Source organism: Trachurus japonicus, chromosome 14, assembly GCF_045865225.1.
Source record: "Trachurus japonicus isolate A0001 chromosome 14, Traja_1.0".
Lineage (NCBI taxonomy): Eukaryota > Metazoa > Chordata > Actinopteri > Carangiformes > Carangidae > Trachurus > Trachurus japonicus.
In genome coordinates, this window is record NC_140920.1 from 11,883,258 (window position 1) to 11,896,116 (window position 12,859).

Genomic DNA, 12,859 nt, shown 5'->3' on the forward strand with positions numbered 1-12,859 from the left:
TATGATATGGTTAAGCATAGCTTTCATATACTTGGGCCAGATATGGGCCGTCATTCACTTCCGTAAGTGGGCCAGATCTTTGCTGTTTATTTGGGCCACATCCAAGCCAAAGGAACTTTGCTATTAGGGAAGTTTGCACCCCTGCTAAGAACATCTTGGAGTTGTGGTCTCTTTATTTTTTCCAGAGCTGTATACTTTCTTACAAATATTGTTTCTTATTAGGGCCACGGGCAATCGCACCGGGCACTGGTCCCAACAGCTATGAAATAGCTGCAGGCAGAGCCGGCCCTCCCTATAAGCGAACTAAGCAGCTGCTTAGGGCCCCGCAGCCACTAGGGGGCCTCCAAACTTTGCTCAATCATTTGTCCTCTCTGACCTGGCAACGTGTAACCCTTGACCCAACTGGCAACAATGACCGTGACCATAGACCGTGACACGCAGACTGTGGCCGTTGTCCGTTGCAACACCCGCCCCCCTCACTCACTCACTGAGATCGCGATTTGCGAGGAGGTGATTAGCTTTTGGACAGCGACGATGTCCAAAAGGATAAATCCGTCAGGTGCGGAAAATAGGAAAAAGAAGAAGGTCGAGGATGAAAAAAAAACAAGGACAAGGTAAGGCTAATTAATGTTATGTTTACCAGATGTACGTTTAGCCGAAAAACATGTAGCTGCTACATGTACCAGCCTGCTGCAGTTCACATGTCCTGGCTGATTTTAAGGTCTGTTTACAGTGAAAAGATAACAGCTGTTTTCCTGTGAGGGGATAAAGGATCAATCACCCATTTATTAATGGCTGATTAGATATGTCATGTTGCCACATCCTCATTCCCCTGTGGCTGGTTCCAGTCATACAGTTGGTAAGTTTCTTGTTTGTTGCCACATTATGTTTATCTCTGTTGGAAAATTAAATTGTGTGTACACAAGTGGCTAAAAAAATTCTACTAATCTTCTCCACAGCTCCAATGGTTACTGCTGATGATGCTGCTGACCAACCAACATCCTCTATCTTCTTCTCAACTGAAGTTTTGTTTTAAGGGTTCTAGAATTTAGCTGTACAGATAATTTAAAGAAAATAAATATGTTCAAACTGTAATCTTTTGTAGAATCTTTTATCTTTCTGCTACATCAAAAGTAGTGATTTAATACTGCAGGTTTGGAGCCACCTATTGCCATTCACAATATTAACATTAACATTCAGACAAAAACAAAGTAGAAGAAAAAATGACAAGTGCAATTAGACAGCTTTAAGTGTTTCAGTGACTCTAATTAGTAATAAAATATCTGCTCGCCATCATGTTGATAGAGGTACAATAAAATATGCAAGGGTTGCATATGGTAGCTTATGAATATTTGATGGTACATATATACACTGTGAGGCAGGGCCCCCAATTTTATCCTGCTTAGGGCCCCCAGATGTACAGGGCCGGCCCTGGCTGCAGGGACCAACTACTGTTATTGTGTGGATTTTTTCTTATTATTAGTGTGAATGCTGGAAGCATTCACACTATTGTTATTCGGTTCGGCCATTTTCTGCCTTTCTTCGTCATGTAACTAGTCCTTCATACTTTGTGCTATTTCAACAATTCAAATATCAAAATGTTCAGCCTTTTCGGGACAGGTGTGCTATGTCTTTTCTCTTTTCAACTATTCATACTTTTTGCAATATTCAACTATTTCTGATTTTTTTTCCCCCATAGAGAATGCATTGGAACAGTCTTGAAACTCTTCAAATCTTCTTACTTCTTTCAGCCTTTAAAGTGTCCACATACTTGAGAGACTTCATTCAAATTCTGAGCTGTAGACAAACTTTTTAAGTATTCCTCTATGACTCAGCTTATTGATATCTTCAACAGTTTCTGATATTTGGCCGCTTTAAAATCATTAAGTTTTTTGACAAAATCCACCTTTATAATGGGTGTGTGTTGCGTCTAACGAGCAGGGCTTAGAGTGAGTGACATCATCGCTAGAGTGAGAGGGATCGAAAAAACATTCAGGATTTTTTTTGGATAAATTGCCAGCACGGCCACAAATTAAACTCTAGTCACATGATTTCCTCACTGGTTTGTAGCCACACTTGTCGTGTCTCATTTGATGTGTTCAAAACAGCAGACAGACTTACAGAATTGTCTCTATGAGCCTAATTGTGCAGCTAGACCCGCTCCAGTGGCTCATCCACTTCAATATAAAAGTAGGAGCTGATTTTTTTAGAAAAACAGAAATGCCCCCCTTTTCTACCTTGCGACCCTGAGAAAAGTTTTTGCCCTACAAACATTTAATGCACATCAATATGCTCAGGAAGGTCTCCTTGCCCCAGTAGTCATGGCCACATTCTGATAAGAGGTACGGTTCTCTTTTTCTGGGCTGTTTTCGGAAGCTGCTCAGAGCACAAATCTCTCTGCTCTGCTCTGCTCTGTGTGCAGTGGCCAGCTGTTGGGGCCAGCTCGTTATCAAAGTCTATAAATAGAACAGTGCAGGTGCAGCTTGGCCGCTCGTTAAAATCGCCTGTTTGGTTTTTGGTTATTTTCTCCAAAACCACCAGCCCGATTTCAACCAAACCTTCTGCGTTGGACTCCCCTCGGACCCCCAGATGATATATCCGAGTTTGGAGAAATTTGAAGAAATTTTAATTTTTGGTCAAAAAAAAAAACCGTAAGCCGCGCGCCTGTCGTCTTTTTAAAATCGCCTGTTTGGTTTTTGGTCATTTTCTCCAAAACCACCGGCCCGATTTCAACCAAACCGTCTGCGTTGGACTCCCCTCGGACCCCCAGATGATATATCCGAGTTTGGAGAAATTTGAAGAAATTTTAATTTTTGGTAAAAAAAAAAAAAAACGTAAGCCGCGCGCCTGTCGTCTTTTTAAAATCGCCTGTTTGGTTTTTGGTCATTTTCTCCAAAACCACCGGCCCGATTTCAACCAAACCTTCTGCGTTGGACTCCCCTTGGACCCCCAGATGATATATCCGAGTTTGGAGAAATTTTAATTTTTGGTCAAAAAAAAAAAAACGTAAGCCGCGCGCCTGTCGTCTTTTTAAAATCGCCTGTTTGGTTTTTGGTCATTTTCTCCAAAACCACCGGCCCGATTTCAACCAAACCTTCTGCGTTGGACTCCCCTCGGACCCCCAGATGATATATCCGAGTTTGGAGAAATTTTAATTTTTGGTCAAAAAAAAAAAAACGTAAGCCGCGCGCCTGTCGTCTTTTTAAAATCGGCTGTTTGGTTTTTGGTCATTTTCTCCAAAACCACCGGCCCGATTTCAACCAAACCTTCTGCGTTGGACTCCCCTCGGACCCCCAGATGATATATCCGAGTTTGGAGAAATTTGAAGAAATTTAAATTTTTGGTAAAAAAAAAAAAACGTAAGCCGCGCGCCTGTCGTCTTTTTAAAATCGCCTGTTTGGTTTTTGGTCATTTTCTCCAAAACCACCGGCCCGATTTCAGCCAAACCTTCTGCGTTGGACTCCCCTCGGACCCCCAGATGACATATCCGAGTTTGGAGAAATTTGAAGAAATTTTAATTTTTGGTCAAAAAAAAAAAAACGTAAGCCGCGCGCCTGTCGTCTTTTTAAAATCGCCTGTTTGGTTTTTGGTCATTTTCTCCAAAACCACCGGCCCGATTTCAGCCAAACCTTCTGCGTTGGACTCCCCTCGGACCCCCAGATGACATATCCGAGTTTGGAGAAATTTGAAGAAATTAAAATATTTGGTCAAAAAAAAAAAAAACGTAAGCCGCGCGCCTGTCGTCTTTTTAAAATCGCCTGTTTGGTTTTTGGTCATTTTCTCCAAAACCACTGGCTCGATTTCAACCAAACCTTCTGCGTTGGACTCCCCTCAGACCCCAAGATGATATATCAGAGTTTGGAGAAATTTGAAGAAATTTTAATTTTTGGTCAAAAAAAAAAAACGTAAGCCGCGCGCGCCTGTCGTCTTTTTAAAATCGCCTGTTTGGTTTTTGGTCATTTTCTCCAAAACCACCGGCCCAATTTCAACCAAACCTTCTGCGTTGGACTCCCCTCGGACCCCCAGATGATATATCCGAGTTTGTAGAAATTTTAATTTTTGGTCAAAAAAAAAAAAAACGAAAGCCGCGCGCCTGTCGTCTTTTTAAAATCGCCTGTTTGGTTTTTGGTCATTTTCTCCAAAACCACCGGCCCGATTTCAACCAAACCTTCTGCGTTGTACTCCCCTCGGACCCCCAGATGATATATCCGAGTTTGGAGAAATTTGAAGAAATTTAAATTTTTGTTAAAAAAAAAAAAAAAACGTAAGCCGCGCGCCTGTCGTCTTTTTAAAATCGCCTGTTTGGTTTTTGGTCATTTTCTCCAAAACCACCGGCCCGATTTCAGCCAAACCTTCTGCGTTGGACTCCCCTCGGACCCCCAGATGATATATCCGAGTTTGGAGAAATTTGAAGAAATTTTAATTTTTGGTCAAAAAAAAAAAAAAACGTAAGCCGCGCGCCTGTCGTCTTTTTAAAATCGCCTGTTTGGTTTTTTGGTCATTTTCTCCAAAACCACCGGCCCGATTTCAACCAAACCTTCTGCGTTGGACTCCCCTCGGACCCCCAGATGATATACCTGAGTTTGGAGAAATTTGAAGAAATTTGAATTTTTGGTAAAAAAAAAAAAAAAACGTAAGCCGCGCGCCTGTCGTCTTTTTAAAATCGCCTGTTTGGTTTTTGGTCATTTTCTCCAAAACCACCGGCCGATTTCAACCAAACCTTCTGCGTTGGACTCCCCTCGGACGCCCAGATGATATACCTGAGTTTGGAGAAATTTGAAGAAATTTGAATTTTTGGTAAAAAAAAAAAAAACGTAAGCTGCGCGCCTGTCGTCTTTTTAAAATTGCCTGTTTGGTTTTTGGTCATTTTCTCCAAAACCACCGGCCCGATTTCAACCAAACCTTCTGCGTTGGACTCCCCTCGGACCCCCAGATGATATATCCGAGTTTGGAGAAATTTTAATTTTTGGTCAAAAAAAAAAAACGAAAGCCGCGCGCCTGTCGTCTTTTTAAAATCGCCTGTTTGGTTTTTGGTCATTTTCTCCAAAACCACTGGCCCGATTTCAACCAAACCTTCTGCGTTGGACTCCCCTCGGACCCCCAGATGATATATCCGAGTTTGGAGAAATTTGAAGAAATTTTAATTTTTGTAAAAAAAAAAAAAAAAAACGTAAGCCGCGCGCCTGTCGTCTTTTTAAAATCGCCTGTTTGGTTTTTGGTCATTTTCTCCAAAACCACCGGCCCGATTTCAACCAAACCTTCTGCGTTGGACTCCCCTCGGACCCCCAGATGATATATCCGAGTTTGGAGAAATTTGAAGAAATTTTAATTTTTCGTCAAAAAAAAAAAACGTAAGCCGCGCGCCTGCCGTCTTTTTAAAATCGCCTGTTTGGTTTTTGGTCATTTTCTCCAAAACCACCAGCCCGATTTCAACCAAACCTTCTGCATTGGACTCCCCTCGGACCCTCAGATGATATATCCGAGTTTGGAGAAATTTGAAGAAATTTTAATTTTTCGTCAAAAAAAAAAAAAAGTAAGCCGCGCGCCTGCCGTCTTTTTAAAATCGCCTGTTTGGTTTTTGGTAATTTTCTCCAAAACCACCGGCCCGATTTCAACCAAACCTTCTGCGTTGGACTCCCCTCGGACCCTCAGATGATATATCCAAGTTTGGAGAAATTTGAAGAAATTTTAATTTTTCGTCAAAAAAAAAAAACGTAAGCCGCGCGCCTGCCGTCTTTTTAAAATCGCCTGTTTGGTTTTTGGTCATTTTCTCCAAAACCACCGGCCCGATTTCAACCAAACCTTTTGCGTTGGACTCCCCTCAGACCCCCAGATGATATATCCGAGTTTGGAGAAATTTGAAGAAATTTTAATTTTTGGTCAAAAAAAAAAAAACGTAAGCCGTGCGCCTGTCGTCTTTTTAAAATCGCCTGTTTGGTTTTTGGTCATTTTCTCCAAAACCACCGGCCCGATTTCAACCAAACCTTCTGCGTTGGACTCCCCTCGGACCCCCAGATGATATATCCGAGTTTGGAGAAATTTTAATTTTTGGTCAAAAAAAAAAAACGTAAGCCGCGCGCCTGTTGTCTTTTTAAAATCGCCTGTTTGGTTTTTGGTCATTTTCTCCAAAACCACCGGCCCGATTTCAACCAAACCTTCTGCGTTGGACTCCCCTCAGACCCCCAGATGATATATCCGAGTTTGGAGAAATTTGAAGAAATTTTAATTTTTGGTAAAAAAAAAAAAACGTAAGCCGCGCGCCTGTCGTCTTTTTAAAATCGCCTGTTTGGTTTTTGGTCATTTTCTCCAAAACCACCGGCCCGATTTCAACCAAACCTTCTGCGTTGGACTCCCCTCGGACCCCCAGATGATATATCCGAGTTTGGAGAAATTTTAATTTTTGGTCAAAAAAAAAAAACGAAAGCCGCGCGCCTGTCGTCTTTTTAAAATCGCCTGTTTGGTTTTTGGTCATTTTCTCCAAAACCACTGGCCCGATTTCAACCAAACCTTCTGCGTTGGACTCCCCTCGGACCCCCAGATGATATATCTGAGTTTGGAGAAATTTGAAGAAATTTTAATTTTTGTAAAAAAAAAAAAAAAACGTAAGCCGCGCGCCTGTCGTCTTTTTAAAATCGCCTGTTTGGTTTTTGGTCATTTTCTCCAAAACCACTGGCCCGATTTCAACCAAACCTTCTGCGTTGGACTCCCCTCAGACCCCAAGATGATATATCAGAGTTTGGAGAAATTTGAAGAAATTTTAATTTTTGGTCAAAAAAAAAAAACGTAAGCCGCGCGCGCCTGTCGTCTTTTTAAAATCGCCTGTTTGGTTTTTGGTCATTTTCTCCAAAACCACCGGCCCAATTTCAACCAAACCTTCTGCGTTGGACTCCCCTCGGACCCCCAGATGATATATCCGAGTTTGTAGAAATTTTAATTTTTGGTCAAAAAAAAAAAAAAACGAAAGCCGCGCGCCTGTCGTCTTTTTAAAATCGCCTGTTTGGTTTTTGGTCATTTTCTCCAAAACCACCGGCCCGATTTCAACCAAACCTTCTGCGTTGTACTCCCCTCGGACCCCCAGATGATATATCCGAGTTTGGAGAAATTTGAAGAAATTTTAATTTTTGTTAAAAAAAAAAAAAAAACGTAAGCCGCGCGCCTGTCGTCTTTTTAAAATCGCCTGTTTGGTTTTTGGTCATTTTCTCCAAAACCACCGGCCCGATTTCAGCCAAACCTTCTGCGTTGGACTCCCCTCGGACCCCCAGATGATATATCCGAGTTTGGAGAAATTTGAAGAAATTTGAATTTTTGGTCAAAAAAAAAAAAAAAACGTAAGCCGCGCGCCTGTCGTCTTTTTAAAATCGCCTGTTTGGTTTTTGGTCATTTTCTCCAAAACCACCGGCCCGATTTCAACCAAACCTTCTGCGTTGGACTCCCCTCGGACGCCCAGATGATATACCTGAGTCTGGAGAAATTTGAAGAAATTTGAATTTTTGGTAAAAAAAAAAAAAACGTAAGCTGCGCGCCTGTCGTCTTTTTAAAATTGCCTGTTTGGTTTTTGGTCATTTTCTCCAAAACCACCGGCCCGATTTCAACCAAACCTTCTGCGTTGGACTCCCCTCGGACCCCCAGATGATATATCCGAGTTTGGAGAAATTTTAATTTTTGGTCAAAAAAAAAAAACGAAAGCCGCGCGCCTGTCGTCTTTTTAAAATCGCCTGTTTGGTTTTTGGTCATTTTCTCCAAAACCACTGGCCCGATTTCAACCAAACCTTCTGCGTTGGACTCCCCTCGGACCCCCAGATGATATATCCGAGTTTGGAGAAATTTGAAGAAATTTTAATTTTTGTAAAAAAAAAAAAAAACGTAAGCCGCGCGCCTGTCGTCTTTTTAAAATCGCCTGTTTGGTTTTTGGTCATTTTCTCCAAAACCACCAGCCCGATTTCAACCAAACCTTCTGCATTGGACTCCCCTCGGACCCTCAGATGATATATCCGAGTTTGGAGAAATTTGAAGAAATTTTAATTTTTCGTCAAAAAAAAAAAAATGTAAGCCGCGCGCCTGCCGTCTTTTTAAAATCGCCTGTTTGGTTTTTGGTCATTTTCTCCAAAACCACCGGCCCGATTTCAACCAAACCTTCTGCGTTGGACTCCCCTCGGACCCCCAGATGATATATCCGAGTTTGGAGAAATTTTAATTTTTGGTCAAAAAAAAAAAACGTAAGCCGCGCGCCTGTCGTCTTTTTAAAATCGCCTGTTTGGTTTTTGGTCATTTTCTCCAAAACCACCGGCCCGATTTCAACCAAACCCTTTGCGTTGGACTCCCCTCAGACCCCCAGATGATATATCCGAGTTTGGAGAAATTTGAAGAAATTTTAATTTTTGGTAAAAAAAAAAAAACGTAAGCCGCGCGCCTGTCGTCTTTTTAAAATCGCCTGTTTGGTTTTTGGTCATTTTCTCCAAAACCACCGGCCCGATTTCAACCAAACCTTCTGCGTTGGACTCCCCTCTGACCCCCAGATGATATATCCGAGTTTGGAGAAATTTTAATTTTTGGTCAAAAAAAAAAAACGAAAGCCGCGCGCCTGTCGTCTTTTTAAAATCGCCTGTTTGGTTTTTGGTCATTTTCTCCAAAACCACTGGCCCGATTTCAACCAAACCTTCTGCGTTGGACTCCCCTCGGACCCCCAGATGATATATCCGAGTTTGGAGAAATTTGAAGAAATTTTAATTTTTGTAAAAAAAAAAAAAAAAACGTAAGCCGCGCGCCTGTCGTCTTTTTAAAATCGCCTGTTTGGTTTTTGGTCATTTTCTCCAAAACCACCGGCCCGATTTCAACCAAACCTTCTGCGTTGGACTCCCCTCGGACCCTCAGATGATATATCCGAGTTTGGAGAAATTTGAAGAAATTGTAATTTTTCGTCAAAAAAAAAAAACGTAAGCCGCGCGCCTGCCGTCTTTTTAAAATCGCCTGTTTGGTTTTTGGTCATTTTCTCCAAAACCACCGGCCCGATTTCAACCAAACCTTCTGCGTTGGACTCCCCTCGGACCCCCAGATGATATATCCGAGTTTGGAGAAATTTTAATTTTTGGTTAAAAAAAGAAAAACGTAAGCCGCGCGCCTGTCGTCTTTGTAAAATCGCCTGTTTGGTTTTTGGTCATTTTCTCCAAAACCACCGGCCCGATTTCAACCAAACCTTCTGCGTTGGACTCCCCTCGGACCCCCAGATGATATATCCGAGTTTGGAGAAATTTTAATTTTTCGTCAAAAAAAAAAAAAACGTAAGCCGCGCGCCTGTCGTCTTTTTAAAATCGCCTGTTTGGTTTTTGGTCATTTTCTCCAAAACCACCGGCCCGATTTCAACCAAACCTTCTGCGTTGGACTCCCCTCGGACCCCCAGATGATATATCCGAGTTTGTAGAAATTTTAATTTTTCGTCAAAAAAAAAAAACGTAAGCCGCGCGGCTGTCGTCTTTTTAAAATCGCCTGTTTGGTTTTTGGTCATTTTCTCCAAAACCACCGGCCCGATTTCAACCAAACCTTCTGTGTTGGATTCCCCTCGGACCCCCAGATGATATATCCGAGTTTGGAGAAATTTTAATTTTTGGTCAAAAAAATAAAAACGTAAGCCGCGCGCCTGTCGTCTTTTTAAAATCGCCTGTTTGGTTTTTGGTCATTTTCTCCAAAACCACCAGCCCGATTTCAACCAAACCTTTTGCGTTGGACTCCCCTCGGACCCCCAGATGACATATCCGAGTTTGGAGAAATTTTAATTTTTGGTCAAAAAAAGAAAAACGTAAGCCGCGCACCTGTCGTCTTTGTAAAATCGCCTGTTTGGTTTTTGGTCATTTTCTCCAAAACCACCGGCCCGATTTCAACCAAACCTTCTGCGTTGGACTCCCCTCGGACCCCCAGATGATATATCCGAGTTTGTAGAAATTTTAATTCTTCGTCAAAAAAAAAAAACGTAAGCCACGCGGCTGTCGTCTTTTTAAAATCACCTGTTTGGTTTTTGGTCATTTTCTCCAAAACCACCGGCCCGATTTCAACCAAACCTTCTGCGTTGGACTCCCCTCGGACCCCCAGATGATATATCCGAGTTTGGAGAAATTTGAATTTTTGGTCAAAAAAAAAAAAAAACGTAAGCCGCGCGCCTGTCGTCTTTTTAAAATCGCCTGTTTGGTTTTTGGTCATTTTCTCCAAAACCACCGGCCCGATTTCAACCAAACCTTCTGTGTTGGATTCCCCTCGGACCCCCAGATGATATATCCGAGTTTGGAGAAATTTTAATTTTTGGTCAAAAAAATAAAAACGTAAGCCGCGCGCCTGTCGTCTTTTTAAAATCGCCTGTTTGGTTTTTGGTCATTTTCTCCAAAACCACCAGCCCGATTTCAACCAAACCTTTTGCGTTGGACTCCCCTCGGACCCCCAGATGACATATCCGAGTTTGGAGAAATTTTAATTTTTGGTCAAAAAAAGAAAAACGTAAGCCGCGCACCTGTCGTCTTTGTAAAATCGCCTGTTTGGTTTTTGGTCATTTTCTCCAAAACCACCGGCCCGATTTCAACCAAACCTTCTGCGTTGGACTCCCCTCGGACCCCCAGATGATATATCCGAGTTTGTAGAAATTTTAATTCTTCGTCAAAAAAAAAAAACGTAAGCCGCGCGGCTGTCGTCTTTTTAAAATCACCTGTTTGGTTTTTGGTCATTTTCTCCAAAACCACCGGCCCGATTTCAACCAAACCTTCTGCGTTGGACTCCCCTCGGACCCCCAGATGATATATCCGAGTTTGGAGAGAAATTTTAATTTTTGGTCAAAAAAAAAAAAACGTAAGCCGCGCGCCTGTCGTCTTTTTAAAATCGCCTGTTTGGTTTTTGGTCATTTTCTCCAAAACCACCGGCCCGATTTCAACCAAACCTTCTGCGTTGGACTCCCCTCAGACCCCCAGATGATATATCCGAGTTTGGAGAAATTTGAAGAAATTTTAATTTTTGGTAAAAAAAAAAAAACGTAAGCCGCGCGCCTGTCGTCTTTTTAAAATCGCCTGTTTGGTTTTTGGTCATTTTCTCCAAAACCACCAGCCCGATTTCAACCAAACCTTTTGCGTTGGACTCCCCTCGGACCCCCAGATGATATATCCGAGTTTGGAGAAATTTGAAGAAATTTTAATTTTTGGTAAAAAAAAAAAAACGTAAGCCGCGCGCCTGTCGTCTTTTTAAAATCGCCTGTTTGGTTTTTGGTCATTTTCTCCAAAACCACCGGCCCGATTTCAACCAAACCTTCTGCATTGGACTCCCCTCGGACCCCCAGATGATATATCCGAGTTTGGAGAAATTTTAATTTTTGGTCAAAAAAAGAAAAACGTAAGCCGCGCGCCTGTCGTCTTTGTAAAATCGCCTGTTTGGTTTTTGGTCATTTTCTCCAAAACCACCGGCCCGATTTCAACCAAACCTTCTGTGTTGGATTCCCCTCGGACCCCCAGATGATATATCCGAGTTTGGAGAAATTTTAATTTTTGGTCAAAAAAATAAAAACGTAAGCCGCGCGCCTGTCGTCTTTTTAAAATCGCCTGTTTGGTTTTTGGTCATTTTCTCCAAAACCACCAGCCCGATTTCAACCAAACCTTTTGCGTTGGACTCCCCTCGGACCCCCAGATGATATATCCGAGTTTGGAGAAATTTTAATTTTTGGTCAAAAAAAGAAAAACGTAAGCCGCGCGCCTGTCGTCTTTGTAAAATCGCCTGTTTGGTTTTTGGTCATTTTGTCCAATAACACCGGCCCGATTTCAACCAAACCTTCTGCGTTGGACTCCCCTCGGACCCCCAGATGATATATCCGAGTTTGGAGAAATTTGAATTTTTGGTCAAAAAAAAAAAAAACGTAAGCCGCGCGGCTATCGTCTTTTTAAAATCACCTGTTTGGTTTTTGGTCATTTTCTCCAAAACCACCGGTCCGATTTCAACCAAACCTTCTGTGTTGGATTCCCCTCGGACCCCCAGATGATATATCCGAGTTTGGAGAAATTTAAATTTTTGGTCAAAAAATAAAAACGTAAGCCGCGCGCCTGTCGTCTTTTTAAAATCGCCTGTTTGGTTTTTGGTCATTTTCTCCAAAACCACCAGCCCGATTTCAACCAAACCTTTTGCGTTGGACTCCCCTCGGACCCCCAGATGATATATCTGAGTTTGGAGAAATTTGAAGAAATTTAAATTTTTGGTAAAAAAAAAAAACGTAAGCCGCGCGCCTGTCGTCTTTTTAAAATCGCCTGTTTGGTTTTTGGTCATTTTCTCCAAAACCACCGGCCCGATTTCAACCAAACCTTCTGCGTTGGACTCCCCTCGGACCCCCAGATGATATATCCGAGTTTGGAGAAATTTTAATTTTTGGTCAAAAAAAAAAAAATGTAAGCCCCGCGCCTGTCGTCTTTTTAAAATCGCCTGTTTGGTTTTTGGTCATTTTCTCCAAAACCACCGGCCCGATTTCAACCAAACCTTCTGCGTTGGACTCCCCTCGGACCCCCAGATGATATATCCGAGTTTGGAGAAATTTGAATTTTTGGTCAAAAAAAAAAAAACGTAAGCCGCGCGCCTGTCGTCTTTTTAAAATCGCCTGTTTGGTTTTTGGTCATTTTCTCCAAAACCACCGGCCCGATTTCAACCAAACCTTCTGCGTTGGACTCCCCTCGGACCCCAGATGATATATCCGAGTTTGTAGAAATTTTAATTTTTCGTCAAAAAAAAAAAACGTAAGCCACGCGGCTGTCGTCTTTTTAAAATCGCCTGTTTGGTTTTTGGTCATTTTCTCCAAAACCACCGGCCCGATTTCAACCAAACCTTCTGCGTTGGACTCCCCTCGGACCCC

General features: G+C 42.2%; 1 long non-coding RNA gene across 1 annotated transcript; it reads left to right on the plus strand.

The window, feature by feature from the left end:
• The first annotated feature begins 479 nt into the window (after positions 1–479).
• On the plus strand, positions 480–1,326 carry LOC146974341 (uncharacterized). The gene is made up of 3 exons (XR_015037543.1): positions 480–614; positions 734–859; positions 960–1,326. It is a non-coding gene; the product is annotated as an uncharacterized LOC146974341 (long non-coding RNA).
• Positions 1,327–12,859: the final 11,533 nt, after the last annotated feature.